This window comes from Akebia trifoliata, chromosome 8, assembly GCF_017979445.1.
Source record: "Akebia trifoliata isolate Shusen 1 chromosome 8, ASM1797944v1, whole genome shotgun sequence".
NCBI lineage: Eukaryota > Viridiplantae > Streptophyta > Magnoliopsida > Ranunculales > Lardizabalaceae > Akebia > Akebia trifoliata.
Window position 1 is genome coordinate 29,315,333 of NC_141382.1, and position 15,952 is coordinate 29,331,284.

Below are 15,952 nucleotides of genomic sequence, written 5' to 3' on the forward strand. Positions count from 1 at the left end.
AGAAATTGTATCGATTAACACCTTTTAAAAAAAAATTGTTGGTAATTTTCTCTCACTTAACCACCACTCTTCATTAATCTATGCATCTGGGATTCTAAGTACTCACTTGAGAATCCTAATAAAACCCCTCAAAAGAAACATGATTACTTCTAAGTTCCATAATCTCATCCCTGTTAGCGCTGTTGTGTCTGAAGATGGTGGAGGAGGCTCAAATGGGTCTGCTTCTTCTCCTCCAATTGAAGATGAAGGTACCCATAAAAACCATATACATATAGTAGTTTGGACAGTGTGAAATCTTGGATTTTTCTTGAAATTTTGATCTGGGTTTTTGTATTTCTCCTATATTTGATATGGGTTTTCTTCCAATTTGTTTATATTGGCTTGGGATTGATAGTTTGTATGCTTGTTGATTAAAATTATTTTAATTTTGAAGATAAATTGATAAAGGGGATGTCTGTAGAGTGGTTAGATTAATTGAAGAAGTTGAATTTCCATCTTTGATTATAAGTATTTTTTTTAAAGGTATGGATTATAGTATTGATTGATAACATCCATATCTAGTTGCCCTGGTTTGTTGTTTTAAAAAGTTTGGTGCTTTATGTTGTTTCAGTAGGTAGTTATAAAGTCTTCTCAAAATATTATTCCTTGAATGCCAAACTAATATATTAGAACTTTGAAACTAGAGCGGTACTCAGATTTGATGTTGTGTGCTCACGGTGATGATTTTTACCCTATTTGGGCATTCAGATTTGATGTAAAAAGAACTTGGATTTTTTCGATTTGGAATGTTTCTGTTTATAAAATGAAATTGGAATTTTTTTATTTGGAATTTTTCTGTTTATAAAATGAATTTGTAAAATAACTTGGAATTTTTCGATTTGGAAAAATAACTTAGTTTTACTTATTTTAATTTTGTCGATGAGAGTTATATAAATATTTTATTTTTCAAAACTAATCTAAATCATAATTACAAGATGACTGAGTTGTTATTTTTCTTCAATGTGACGTTACATCGTAGTCTGAATTTCTTCAAAGTGACGTTCAACTTTTGTACCATTAGTCCACTTTTCATGGGCTATTTGATCATGTTCAAATTTCATTTTCTTGCACTCTCTTAGTATATGTTTGATTGGGTTGTTGTTTTCATGGGCTGTTTGCTATCTTGATGATTCTAATCAGACTTGCTATTTTGGATGATTCATATTGTACCCTTGACTACAATTGGTTTACGATGACTCAATGGTCTGATCATTTGGATTAAACAAAACATTGATTTGTTTAGAATAGGATTCAAACTCTGTTATTTGAATCTTGTATTGATACACATTGATTTTTTCTTTGGCACATGAATTAAACTTTCTTCTTAGTAATTTTAAAATTCAATGCAATCTGTTTCAAAGTTCAGTATGGTCTCAAACATGTTTCTGTGCATGGTTATCGCATTGGGACAGGAATCAATTGAAATAAAAGTCACCAATCAAATTTTTTATAAGGCACTGTCTCAATTCATTATCTCAATCCAATTGTTTCACTTTCATTATCTCAATTCATGTTCTTTTAACACAGTCAACTTGTGTATTTCTTCTAGCAAATAAAGTTTAAAGCATAAATATATTTAGAAACTTCACTTATATGAACTTTTCATATGCATAATAATGTCAGTATGATTATATTTCTAATATTACAATCTAGTGGGGGATTGTAAGATGTATAATAATATTTGAAAGTGACATTTTTTGTTTCAAATGTTGTATACCATATTGAAGAGTTGCAATAATTACCTTTTGAAAAGTTGTGATCCAAAAAGCTTTGAAAAATTGTTAGTTCAATAGTAATTGAAAAGAGCAGTCCTAGGTCAATGACTACCGTGAGATTGAGAACACACACACACACATACACACAACACACATACAACAATTACTGTATTTTGTACAGTCAAAGATTGAGAACACAAGGCTCCCTCACCGTGGGACTGAGAACTGTGCGTACTTCCGGCTATCTATCTGATAACCTGACATTGCCTCCTGGTTTCTCTTTTTAATTATACACTGTGCAAAAATTATAGGTTAAGATGGTGTAAGTAATATTTCGTTCTACTATCGTCTCTTGTTATTACCATTGGCAGATGGAATATAATAATTTAAAGAATGTAAAAACAGATTAGGCACCCAAACAACATGAAGTTTGGGTTGAGATCTGCTATGAATTAGTTAAGAAGGGAGGAGACCGCATAAAGTGCTTGACAAGACCGGTTATGATTTTTTAGTTAAGGAGTTTAATAAAAAAAACTAATGTTTATTACGATAGAGGGCAAATGAAGAACAAGTGGGATAGACAAAAAGGTATTTGGGGACATTGGAATAAGATTTGCACGAATACTGACGTCTCTTATGATGTTGATAATGGCATATCAGATGCAAGTGATGAGTGGTGGGATGGGTGGTTAGAGGTACATTTTTTGTTAATTTGTCCTTTTATTTATTTTAAGATTTTTGTCTTTTTATGTAAAATAGGGTTTTTTATTTTTTATAGCATCATCTAAAAGATGCAATATTTCGAAAGTAACCTCTGAAGATTGCGAAACAATTGAATTTAATCTTTGGAGGCACATATGTCACTGGTAGTCGGATATGATCACCTGCATCTAGTACAATGCCATCTGCATCAGTACCTCAGGATGAGAATCTTGATGAGGATGATTTAGATGATGTCATGCCGACCTAGCATCCAGAATCTCAGACACCTCTAGACTTTACTCCTAATGATGCTGATGAGTTTGAGGATGATGCTACTCCTATTGTACCCTCACCCATAGCCCAAGTTCGACGTAGAAGTGAAGATACTCTACCACCTTAAGGTCGTAGGCAGAAGATGACTACTACTATGCGAATTGGCCAATCATTGGAGAAGCTCGCAGATACAGTTCACAGTCAGATATCCTCTTCTACCAATCACACTCTAATTAAGAAAGGCAGTATTCAAGAGTTGATCGAGTTCTTAGACCAACTACCAGATGTACCCACCAATAGTGATCTCTATCGTTATGTGTTGAAGATGTTTATAAAGAACAAACAATTCAGAGAGATTTTTTGTGCATTACGATCAGCAGATGTTCGTCGTGAGTGGTTGGAGGGCGAGATGTCTAATTTTATGGCTGGAAAAGGCATTTCGACGTGTTTTATATGTTATTACAATATTTTTGTGGGTTTTATGATGTACTTATAGAGTGCAATTACATTGGTTATTTTTGGCTGTTGGATGGATATTGTGCATATTATATTTTTTGTTAGATGGATATTTTTATTTGATGTTAGATGGATATTTTATTTGTTGTTAGATAGATATATACCACTAATATGGATTCATAAGCAGAATATAGATTCAGATGTTGATATCACGAATACTATCGATTCAACTGATACGGCTGATACCATCAATTCAAATGATGATTCAACTAATACTGTCGACTCAAGTGTTTTAAGTATGATCACTACAGGAGGCGTCCTAGGTTCTTCATTTTATTACGAGAATTTCTTATATAAGGAGCCACATAATAATAATCAGTTAAAGGGGATTGATTTTGTGCGGAAAACACTGGATGATAATCGTGTGACATGTCATTCATTATATAGAATGGAACAACACGTATTTCTGAATCTGTGTAGTCTTTTGAAAGATTGAGGTCTACTAAAGATGGAATGCTATATTACTATTCAAGAACAACTAACGATGTTTCTATTGATAGTAGAATATAATCAAGGACAAAGATTAGTTGCAAATAGTTTTGATCACTCAGTTCAATCGGTTAGTAAGTATTTCAACAAAGTTATGTTGGCTATGGTGAACTTATCAATGTCCTTAATTGTACCTCCCAACCTCAATGAAGTCTCTTTGCACATCCGTAACAATCCTCGTTTTTGACCATATTTTAAGGTAATATATATATTATTCGAAAAATACTTATTTCATTAATGTTTATATATTAATATACCTTAAAAATACGTAACATTATATTGGAGTGATAGACGGGACGCATATTAGTGCATTTGTACTAATAGCGGAACAAATACGATATCGAGGATATAAGGGACTCATACAAAATGTAATGGTAATATGTTCGTTTGACATGTTGTTCACTCATGTGGTGATTGGTTGGGAAGGGTCAGCTAATGATTCACGTGTCTTCCTTGAGACATTGAATACTCCCAATTTAAAATTTTCATATCCTCCACCAAGTCTGTATTTAAAAGTTTTTCAATTTTATCTATTTATATTCAATCTTAGAAATTAATATATTTTTTTTTGGATAATAGGTAAATACTATTTGGTAAATGTTGGGTACCCACTCATAAATAGTTATCTCGCAACTTATCGAGTTGTTCGATACTATCTACAAGACTATAGGAGATTACGGGCAAATGGTCAAAATGAATTATTCAATCATTTACATTCTTCACTTTGGAACGTGATTGAACGAACCTTTGGGATTTTGAAAGTAAAATGGCCAATTTTGAAGTTGATGCGTTCATATATTTTGGACAAACAATGAAACATTATTATTGCCTGCATGACATTGCACAATTTTATCAGAAAACATACTATCATCGATGAAGAATTTGTTTGATTCTAAGAAGAAGGATCAACAGGAGTAAAAAAAGAGGGCATCATTAATCAAGAGTATCTAGTTTCCCCATTAGTAGGTCGTCAGAGTCAACAAACAATGAAAATACATAGGGATTTAATAATTGATGTCATTTTTACTGGCAATCATTGATGTATTTTCATACTCTATTTTTTTATTTTGTATTGTAATTATAAATACTGTTAAACAATGTTGGAATAAAGATTATACTATTTTTAAGTATATTTCGAAGATTCTATGTTTATTTATTTATTGTCTTTGTGTATGATGAATAACATTGATGGCAAACTATACGTATCCACCATGTTGTTCATGTGATCGAATGATGACATTAGTCACAGTTAAAACAAAAGAAAATTATGGGAGGATGTTTTATTGGTGTCCATTTGGACAGGTAATATGGTATTGATATTAATGTTGGGTACGTATTTATATTTGGTGATATTGATATTAATTCATGTGTTATTTTACTTTATAGAGATATGCAGGGTCTTTTTTGTGGGTAGATGAAGTTAACATTATCAATGATAATGTTCCTCAAGATAAAGTAATGAAGTTAAATAAGAAGAATGAAAAATATATTTTGTACGCATTTGTTGGATGTATATTTTTTATATTTTTATTTATTTCAATTTTACTTATTATATTAACTATAATTATTATGTTTAAATGATGTCAGAATCTAAATGTGGTAGTTGTGGATGCGTTATGTATATACGATATAATGTGGATGTGTTATGTAAAATGTGAAATTTGAATTGAATATTATGCAGGTATTTTGTTTATCAGAAAATTTTCATATGTTCAATTTCAAGAGGAGATGCTGTCAAAATTTTTATAGAGTTTTATTATATTTATCTATATTTAATGTAATTATATATTTATAGGGGTATTTTAGTAATTCTTGATGCATTCTGCGTACATTATGTTGGATTGTGTATTATGCAGGTATTTTGTTTATCAGGAAAATTTTATATGTCTATTTTTAAGAGGAGATGCTGTCGAAATTTCTATAGAATTATAAATTTTTTTATAATTTTTTTTAGAATAATAAATATTTTAAAATTAAAATAATTATTTTTTTAATTTTTTATATAATTTTATTATATTTATATATATTTAGTGTAATTATATATGTAGGGGTATTCTGGTAATTTTTATGCATTCTGGTTGCATTATCAACCTTAAGGGTATTTTGATCATTTTACCCTACTACATGAGATTTTAGAAGCTGTATCAAACAGTAATTACCATATTCTAGTCAACAGCACAGCAGTTTTAAAAAGTTCTATCAAACAAGTTTTTCAGCTTTTCAGATTCTGATAGCAGATTCAAACAACAGAAGCTGACAGCAGTTTTAAGAAGTTGAATCAATTAGCACCTTACATGCCACGAGCGAAAAATTAGTTTGCAGATGCATTGGCCACGTTTGCTTCCATGATCAGTATTTCAAAGGACTTAGTCATCGATCTTATCGAAATTGGCATCCAAGACGAACGAGCCTATTGTTTACCAGTGAATATAACATAGCCCGAGGAGAAATTGTGGTATTTAGACATCAAGGCATACTTAAAAGATCGAACCACCCTGTCAGATATAACGGTAAATGAACGAAGGACCATCCAAAGATTGGTAGGTCAATTATTCCTAAGTAACGGGACTCTGTTTAAAAAATCACATCACGAGGTTCTTCTCCGTTGTGTCACAGAAATAGAGGCTAAACGATTGATCGAGACTGTACATGGTGGAGTTTGCGGACCTCACATGAATGGTCACATGCTTGCTAAGAAGATCATGAGAATGAGATATTATTGGACAACAATGGAAAGGGATTGCTATTAGCACATTCGTAAGTGCCATCTCTACCAGATTTATGCCAATAAGATCAACGTTCCACCTTCATAATTGCACAGCATGACTACTCATTGACCCTTTTCACTTTAGGGCATGGACGTTATTGGGCAGATTTCTCCAAAAGTTTCAAATGGACATCCGCTTCATCCTGGTTGCTATTGATTACTTCACAAAATAAGTAGAAGCTGTATCATATGCCAATATCACCAAAAGCAATGTATTGAAGTTTGTCAAGAACAACATCATCTGTCGATATGGGCTTCCCAGCGGATTAGTAACGAACAATACTAAGAACTTCAAGAACAAAGATATGATCAAGATGTGTAAAGACTTCCAGATTACTCATCACAACTCTGTACCTTATAGACCCAAGATGAACGGAGTAGTGGAGGCTGCCAACAAGAATATCAAAAGAATCATCAAGAAGATGGCAGTCACATATAAGGATTGGTACGATATGTTGCTTTTCGCCCTTCACGCCTATCGGACTTCATTTTGAACCTCAACTGGGGCAACTCTGTACTTGTTGGTATATGGAATGGAAGCAGTCTTACCCGTCGAGGTTGAGATTCCTTCCCTCCAGATCTTAAAAGAAGTAGAGTTAGATGAAATAGAATGGGTTCAAGCCCGGTTTGATCAATTGAATCTGATTGAAGAGAAGTGCTTCGCAGCTATTTTCCACGGATAGATTTATCAGCGACGAATAACTCGTGCCTACAAAAAAAAAGTCAAGTCTAGAGATTTCTCACCAGGAGACCTTGTTTTGAAAAAAATCTTGCCAATCCAAGAAGATGCTAGGGGAAAATTACGACCAAACTATGAGGGACCATTTATCATGAAAAAAGTAATGACGGGAGGAGTTCTGATTCTCACATAAATTGACAAATAAGTCTTCCCGCAACCGATCAATGCTAACACTGTCAAGAAATATTATGCTTGAGATCCGACCCTGAGATGACGAAAGGCCATCTTTGCTATCCTAAAATAATTATCTAACCCTAGTTAACCCTTTTGAGCCATCACGTTCATTTCTTAACCTAAAACTAAGGCAAGTCAACAGTATAAAAAAAATTAGAAAAATCAAAGCATCAAAGTACTCTTGGCCTGCATGAGGATAAACTATGAACGGCTAAAAAAATACAAAAAATAAAAATAAAAAAGTCAAAAATCGAACACTTGATCTTTAGCTCGACCCAAATCCCTAGCCTAAACAAGTTCGAGAAACGCTGGGAGGAGACATAGATAAGCCCCACGTTTAACCCACTCTAGATAGATCCAAATCTTAAACTTTTTGTATCTTTTCCAGTACCCTTAACCTAAGTCAACGTTTCATCCCACCAAAAGTCCTTTCGGATCAAGGAATGTTCTAAGGCTTTACAATGACAATGATAGCACAATGATCATGTAACTTGATCTGGATCTTAAATCTTATTAGTCGTTGGAAAACTCAAGAGGGGAGTTCAGATCAAATAATCAAAAAAAAAGTACTCAAAGTGTAAAGTAGTCGATCTCGCCGCTCAACTTGAGTTGCCGAACCATGAATAGTCATCAACAAACTCGAGAGGAGAATCTAGATCGATCACTCAAGAAAGAGTGCCACTATATGAGTAGAGTCACTGATCTCGCACCAAGTCACAAAGACACAGAGGCTCCAAACGAGAATTGTAATGTAAAAATCCAAAAATATACAAGTATAGTCTGCAAAGGCATAATAAAAACCTAAAATGACACTATAAGTAAAAAAATCAAACTATTGACAAGATCAAAGTCACTGGTACGATGAAAATCCAAAAGGGCGTCGATGCACAAAAATGTGAAAACCGGGTCTGGTGAAAATCGTAACTAGTACCAGGGGCAAAAAAAAAAGATTAACTCCTGGCCCGCATGAGTATAAACTGTGAACGGTAAAAATTTCTCAAAATCCCAAGTCCCACGCTCAATCGATATTCACCTAGTACTAGGACACTGAGGATGACTCTAAAAAGAGCCAAAGAGCTACTAGCATCTATATCATCAGTAGTTGGCAAAAACACATAAATCATCGAAGTAATAAAGGTTTTTAAAAAACGTTTATATTCTGCATCTTCAATATTTATTTGACGAAAACAAATCACAAAAATTCAAACGTTTTCAAAACTACTATTTTGGCCAATGATGAAAAATCTAGGATTGATTCAAACTTCATATTTTCAAAGCAATAGATACACCTGAGGCCAAGTAAGTAAAAAAAAACATTTTTTTTTTCATTTCAAAAGTTTCACATTACAAAAAAGAAAATACAAAAATATATGGTGCCAATCACACGTCTTGATCGAATTTTTCTTTCAAAGTACGAATTCAGATAGCTTGCCCCATCATCACCACCTTGGCGTCCGAAGCATCACGACTCACTAAGTAAAATGCGAAGACGTTGAAGCAGGGATCCTGAGCAAACCCCTTCTGAGATCACTCTCTGGACCTATTGAGGCAGATAAACCATTGATCATCGAACTTGCAGTTGCAGCAATGGAAGAGCTTATAAAAATGGCCCAACTAGGGGAACCATTGTGGGTGCATAGCTTTGATCATGCTTATGATGTTTTAAGTGAATATAAGTACATGTAAACATTCCCGAGGGGAATAAGGCCAAAACCATTTGGATTGAAGTCAGAAGCTTCTCGAGAAACTGCCGTTGTTATCATGAATCACATTAACCTTGTTGAGATCCTCATGGATGTGAATCAATGGTCGAATACATTTTCTAACATTAGTTCAAGGGCCATGACTCTAGAAGTCCTATCAAAACTATAATAGAGCTCTTCAAGTGATGACAATAGAATTTCAAGTCCCTTCACCTCTGGTTCTGACTCGAGAAAGTTTCTTTGTAAGGTATTGTAAACAAACATGCTGAGGGGATTTGGATGGTGATCAATATTTTCTTTGATCATTTGTGTCCTAGCCCGATATTGAGATGTCGAAGAAGGCCATCAGGCTGTTAAACCCAATAAATACCAAATGGTTATTCCAAATGTCATATAGGTCGAACATGTAGAAGTGGATGACAAAGCAGTTCACAGTATATATAGAACACTGGTTAACTCTGACCTTGAATTTAGGGAAAATGTTGGGTTGCTACCCTAGATTGACAGTATGAACGCCTTGCAAGTGTTATGGCTAGTAACATGTCGGTTGGAGATATTGGTGTGATCACAAGTCAAGAAGAACGAAAGAGTATGTTGAAGTTGGCTGAAAGAATAGTGATGAATTTTTGTTTTGGTGTGAGTACTTCTACCGCTCACACATGGACAACATTATCAGGAAGTGGCGCTGAAGATGTAAGGGCCATGACTAGAAAAAACATAGATGATCCCGGTAGGCCTCCTGGTATTGTGCTAAGTGCATCTACTTCCTTCTGGCTTTTAGTCCCACCAAAGAAAGTTTTCAATTTCCTTCGCAATGAGAACTTTAGAAATGAGTGGGACATTCTTTCTAATGGCGGTGCTGTTCAAGAAATGGCACATATTACTAATGGCAGAGATCCTGGTAAGCCGTGTCTCTCTACTATAAGTTAATACTCCAAATTTCAGCCAGGGCAACATATTGATATTATAAAAGAGTAACACCGATCCAATGGGCTCTTTTGTAATCTATGCTCCTGTTGATATTGTTGCAGTAAATGTGGTTCTAAATGGGGGTGACTCAGACTATGTAGCCCTCCTGCATTCAGATCTTGGTTGATTCAACTCCAACAACAAAACTCTCTCTTAGATTTGTGGCAACTGTTAACTACCTTATTGCTTGCATTGTTGAAAGGATCAAAGGCGTCATTATAAAGGACAATGCATGAATTAAAATGGTTAACTTATGGTAGAAATAGAGTAAGATCAACAAAAGAAGGCAATGAAAAGTGGATCTAAAAAATAAAAATAAAAACCTTTCAAGTTATACTCAACTTCGATTTGTCAAAACACAACCGAAGAAATAGTCGAATTTCAAAACTCATCAAATCCAAGATTTCACACGAACTCCGCGCCATCGAGATCAAGGAATTAATAAGGCAAAACTTTGTTTGACCCCATGCTTGAGTCATCACTTTCCACAAAATTCAACAATTCAATCGGTAATCCGAAGTCATGTTTTTTTTACAAAGGTTTTTCATCCCGTACAACTAGGGGTTTAGTCTATTCTTTGCAGTTCTTTGCACGCAATTCCTGTAAAGAATGGCAGCTGTAGACACCCTCACTTGAACGGGCCCAACTCGAAAGGGTCCAAAAACAACAATCTTTCAATAAAATTGGTCAACGGGCCTCAAAAGTCCGAATCACTCAAATATGACATTTTGATCGAACCGAGGCCCTTGAGACCTCCTAGTGGTCTAATGGGTCTACCAAAAATAATTGGCGCACCCCCCACCTATACTGCTCCACCCCCAAACCTAAAAATGCCCGATTTTCAATAAAACTCACCAACGGGCCTAAAAAGCCCAACTTGCCAACACGTGGTATTTTGATCAAATCCAATATTTTCGAAAATCTCAAAAAAATGAATAAAATAAATAAATAAGACTTGGGACACCTATCATTTCCTCTACCCTTACCGCTCCATCTCCGAAATTAAAAATACCCCAAGCCCATCTACTGCCTACCAACCTTTAACTCTCTAAAATCAATCCCTCACCTTACCTCCTTAACCTAAACCTAACTCCACATAACCTAAATCCCAAAATATCTATAACATACCCCACCCTACCCTAAAACAAACCCTATCCAATCTCAAAATAATTTAAAACCCTCCTAAAACCCAAGCCCAAACCCATATCCAATTTATATCCAACTCGTAACCCTAACCCATAAACCACTACCCACATCAAACCAATCATCACTTTTTTTTTTATCAAAAATGGTACATGTCCTCACCTCATCTCACCTCCCTCATCAAACTACCAACTCCCATGTTCTTCTCTAAAAAATTAACTACCCCATTACTTTTTCTCTAAAAAAATCACATCAACCCACACCCCCTAACCTAATATCATCACTCCCTACTAACCAACCATCACCTTCCCCTAATCTACCTTTATCATTACCTACAAATCCATCTCTATAACCTAAACCTACACCCTTCCTCTCAAATCAAATACTCATTCTCTCTCATCAATTAAATTTAAACCTTTAATCTCCACACATTTTGCCACATGTCACCATCTCCCTCACCCTCCTAACCACCATCTTACACCCTCCATTCTCTTAAATCAAACACCACTCAATTACAAACACCCTCTTAAACACCTATCATCTCACCTCATCAAACACTCCACACAAATGATTTGGATAAGATCCAAATCATTTGGATCAAAACACAACCCATTTACCTTCATTACATAATTACCCCTCTCACAACTCCTAATTTTATACCCCTACCCTCAAAACTCATGTCCCAACATTTCACCCCATCTTACCCTAAAAATAACTCTCAAACTCTATAAAACCCCCCTCATTCTCAACTCTCACTACCTAACGAAAATTTGAGAAAAACCCCAAGTCTCATAAGAAAAAAAATCCCTCTCTCACTATCATACTCAACCCTCTGATCTCAACTCTCAACTCTCTCTCATTATCATACTCAATCCCTCAATTCTCCTAACTTATCAACTCAATCATCAACCATCAAAAAATTAACTCATTATCATATCAAGATCAAGAAAAGAAGACTCATATTTTGCGAAGATAAAGAAGATCAAATCAAGTTCAAGGTGGGTTTGGGAAAAAAATCACCCCCTTTTCTCCTCTTTACACCACACATACACCATCAATGGCTTGAACCATCAAAAGACCCCTTTTTTAATAAGAGTGCCCTCAATGATTTGAATCAATATTAAAGTCTCTCATACTTGATGGCACATTTTGGATTTTTTAATTTCTTTTTATTTTATTTTTATTCTTAAGAATGGATCGAATCCGAGGTTACCACTATGGTGGATAGAGTAGGGTGCATAATACCTTTCCTACTCCATAAAATGAGCCCATTTACCTAAAAAAATTGGACCAAATGAGCCATATCCGTACAAAAGTTACAAAAATGTCAAAAATGACATTTTTTCAAAAAAATGTAATCCGGGTGACAATTCACACCCATTCAAATATGAATGATGGCGACTCAAAAATTCTCCAAAGTGGATGATATATTCAAAATTGAATAAATCACGTGTCCACAGTTACAATCCCTATACTTTCAACCAAATCAAAATTCTATCTACTGGAGATAAGGAGGGGAAGTATTACATCCTAAGTCATCCTAAAATAAAAATTAAAGATGTAAAGGGGTAGTAGAATAGGGATATAGAGAGTGGAGAGAGAGGGGGTATGCAATGCTATTTTCAACTCTACCTTGAAGCTTTGATGTCTTTTTCCCTTATTTATTCTTCTTTAAGTACTTATTAGAATTGAGAAAATATTTTTTTTAAGATTTATGTGAGAGTATGAGAGTGGAGTAAAAGAGAATTGAAGGAAGATTTTTGTGTGTGTGTTAGACTTGGTACCAATTTTGAAAGGTAAGGAGGGTATTTATAGGTATTGATGATTTCTTTTGAAGGTATAATGGGGTGAAAAGGTAGAAGAATAGATAATGGTATGAGATTTGAAGGTGATAGGTATGAAATTTAGAGTGGAGATGAGAATATTTGTGGAATGGGGTGGAAATGGATAGTTGCTTACCCGGATTATTTGGGTCCCCCCAACCCATTTGAGTTGAGTGTTTGGTGGTATGAAATGATGTGGTGTTTGGTTGAAAGAATGTGATTGAATGTTAGCTGAGATGAAAATGTGTGGTATTTTTTTAAAAGAGCGAGTTGTGTAAGGAGTTACATGTTTAGATTTTTGGGAAAGTGAAAGGGATGATGACATATATAAAAAAAGGTATGAAAATTGAGTAATTAGATGAGTTGATTGCAAGATAGGGGTGTGGGGATGGCTTGTGAAAATAAGTGTAAAGTGAATGATGAAGGGAGGTGTAGGTTGGTGATTATATTAGAGAAAAACTGTGGATTAGATTTATGACATGGAGTATGGGGGGTATATGTTGTGATGTGAGTTGGTGGTTGTGTTAGAGGAAAGTGAGAGGTTAGGTTGGGTAGAATGATTATTTTAGGAGATGAGTTGTGTGGACTAGTGTCCATTTGATGATAAAGTTTGATTGGTTGATATGGATAATGGTTTGTGGATTATAGATGTGGATTTGAATTGGTTGGATTTTTGTATATTGGACTTGGGTTTGAAAAAGTTTTAGGTTATTTGGGATGAGTTTTTGAGGGTGAGTGTGTTTTAGGATTTAGGTGATGTGAGATTAAGTCTAGGGTATTTTTGATTTCAAGGGTGGAACGGTGAAGAGTAGGGGAGATGGTGGGTATGCCAAGTCTTTATTTTAGGCCCTTTATATCTTTACGAGTCTTAAGAACCCTTAAATTGATAAAAATGTCATGTTTCGGCGAATTGGACTTTTGAGGCCCATTGGCAAATTTTATTAGAAAATTCGATATTTTTGAATCCTTTTGAGTCCCTACCCGTTCAAATTGTGGTATCTACACAAAATATTGCATCTTACCAATTTTTTAAATGGATACTTTATCAAAATTACTATGAAAATTAATTTGTTTCGAATTGATTTTCTGATTAAACTAACCTAAATTCATTTTTTTGTTCCATGATATTAAAATATCATAGAAAATATATAAAACAAATTATTCTATAATTTCAAGCTTAAATTTTGAATTTAAATCATATTAAATTTGAAACTAACTATCAAAATATAAATAAAATAGATTTCATTGAAAACTATACTATAAATTTGAAATTATAAGTTCCTACTTTGCTACTGGGTTTTACACGTCCTTACAATCTTAAAATAATTTTTTCAATTAATTTCTTCGGTGATTCGACAAAATATTTCTATGATTATATAGATCTCGACGTCGTAGATATTTTGTTCTACAATGTCCGATCTTAATTCACGTCTAATATATATTTGAATCGAAATCGAAGATTACGTATATGAAACCATTCTAAAAACCAACTCATCTTTATTTTCTTTTCTCTCGCACGAATGATGTTACATCAGGTAACATACCTTAAGTAATATAATATAATATAATAAATAAAATGTATACAAACACCTGGATAGTTAAGCTGTTAACACATATTTATTTCTAATATAATATAACATAATAATAGTAATATTAATTATATCTCACCCTTTTAACACTTCAATATTTTCAAATAACTATACTTCAACACAATTTTATTAAATATATTTATTTTAATAAAATAAATAAATAAATATTTTTTTCATATATTTTTCTATTGTCCGTTGTGTTCGTGCATTAGACCAATTTAAACTATGTATCTTAGATTGTTAAAATTCCTTATTGATTTTTCTCTATTGACCAAAATGCCCCTTAAACCATAAGTTCTCTTAACAAAATTAATATTTTCGTAACTTATACTATTAAATTCGGATTTAAACATGCTTATAGTCTAAATTATATTTTTTTGATTCTTTTTAATTCAATAGTAATATCTATTTGACCAATAGAACTTCTTATAAAATTTTGAGTTTTATCTACTTTAACTAAATGTTCTAATTCTTTGATCATAATTATGGTAAGATTACCCGACATGTACATTTCATTTGTCAAATTCGTTTTCTAGCAAATACTTATTTTAAATCGACAATGTTATAATTTATTTTTAATATTTTTTTAAAACATAATAGAAAAGCATGTCAATATAATTGACTTAATTCCTCAATATACGTAATAAAATTTCATAGCATTACATAAAGGGTATGTCATCAATTTATAAACATAAAAGATCCTAAATATTCACTAAAATGTGGTGGGGATTGTACAAATCATGGAAAAGAAAAAAAGAAAAAAAATGTTTTTCGCACATTAAAAAAAAAAAAAAAAAAAAAAAAAACAAACAAACAAACAAAAACTGAGAGGATGAGGACAATAGATTTACTTGGTGGACCCAAACTATTAAATGAAAAATGGGTGACATAAGTACAATCTATTTTATATGAGTCCGACTTTGAAGGACCCTCCTTGTTACTAGACATATATCATTTTGAATTTATTTCACACCCTTATATTTCCATCAAAATTAGAAATATCTTCTCGAAAATGTCACATGTAATCTAATGGAGAGGATTTCTTCAAAATTTTGATGAGAGCTGCCCATTTCAAAGTTTTTTTCATTTAATGTATTTAACCCTGCCAGTTCAGAGTGGATGGAGAATTTTCTATTCCTACACATTAATTAGATGATAATAATGATGATGTTGAAGTTGAAACATAGTATAAAAGATGCTTATCCAATGAATAGATCTAAAGGAGGTCCTTATCCAATAAAATGACACGTGGACCAATTGTTCCCTTGGAAAGAAACACACCTGAAATTCATGTGCACTAGTAAGACACTG

General features: G+C 33.5%; 1 pseudogene; it reads left to right on the plus strand.

Annotated features, from left to right (window-relative positions):
* The first annotated feature begins 2,871 nt into the window (after window positions 1–2,871).
* LOC147396480 (homeobox-leucine zipper protein MERISTEM L1 pseudogene) lies at window positions 2,872–10,322 on the plus strand (annotated as a pseudogene).
* Window positions 10,323–15,952: the final 5,630 nt, after the last annotated feature.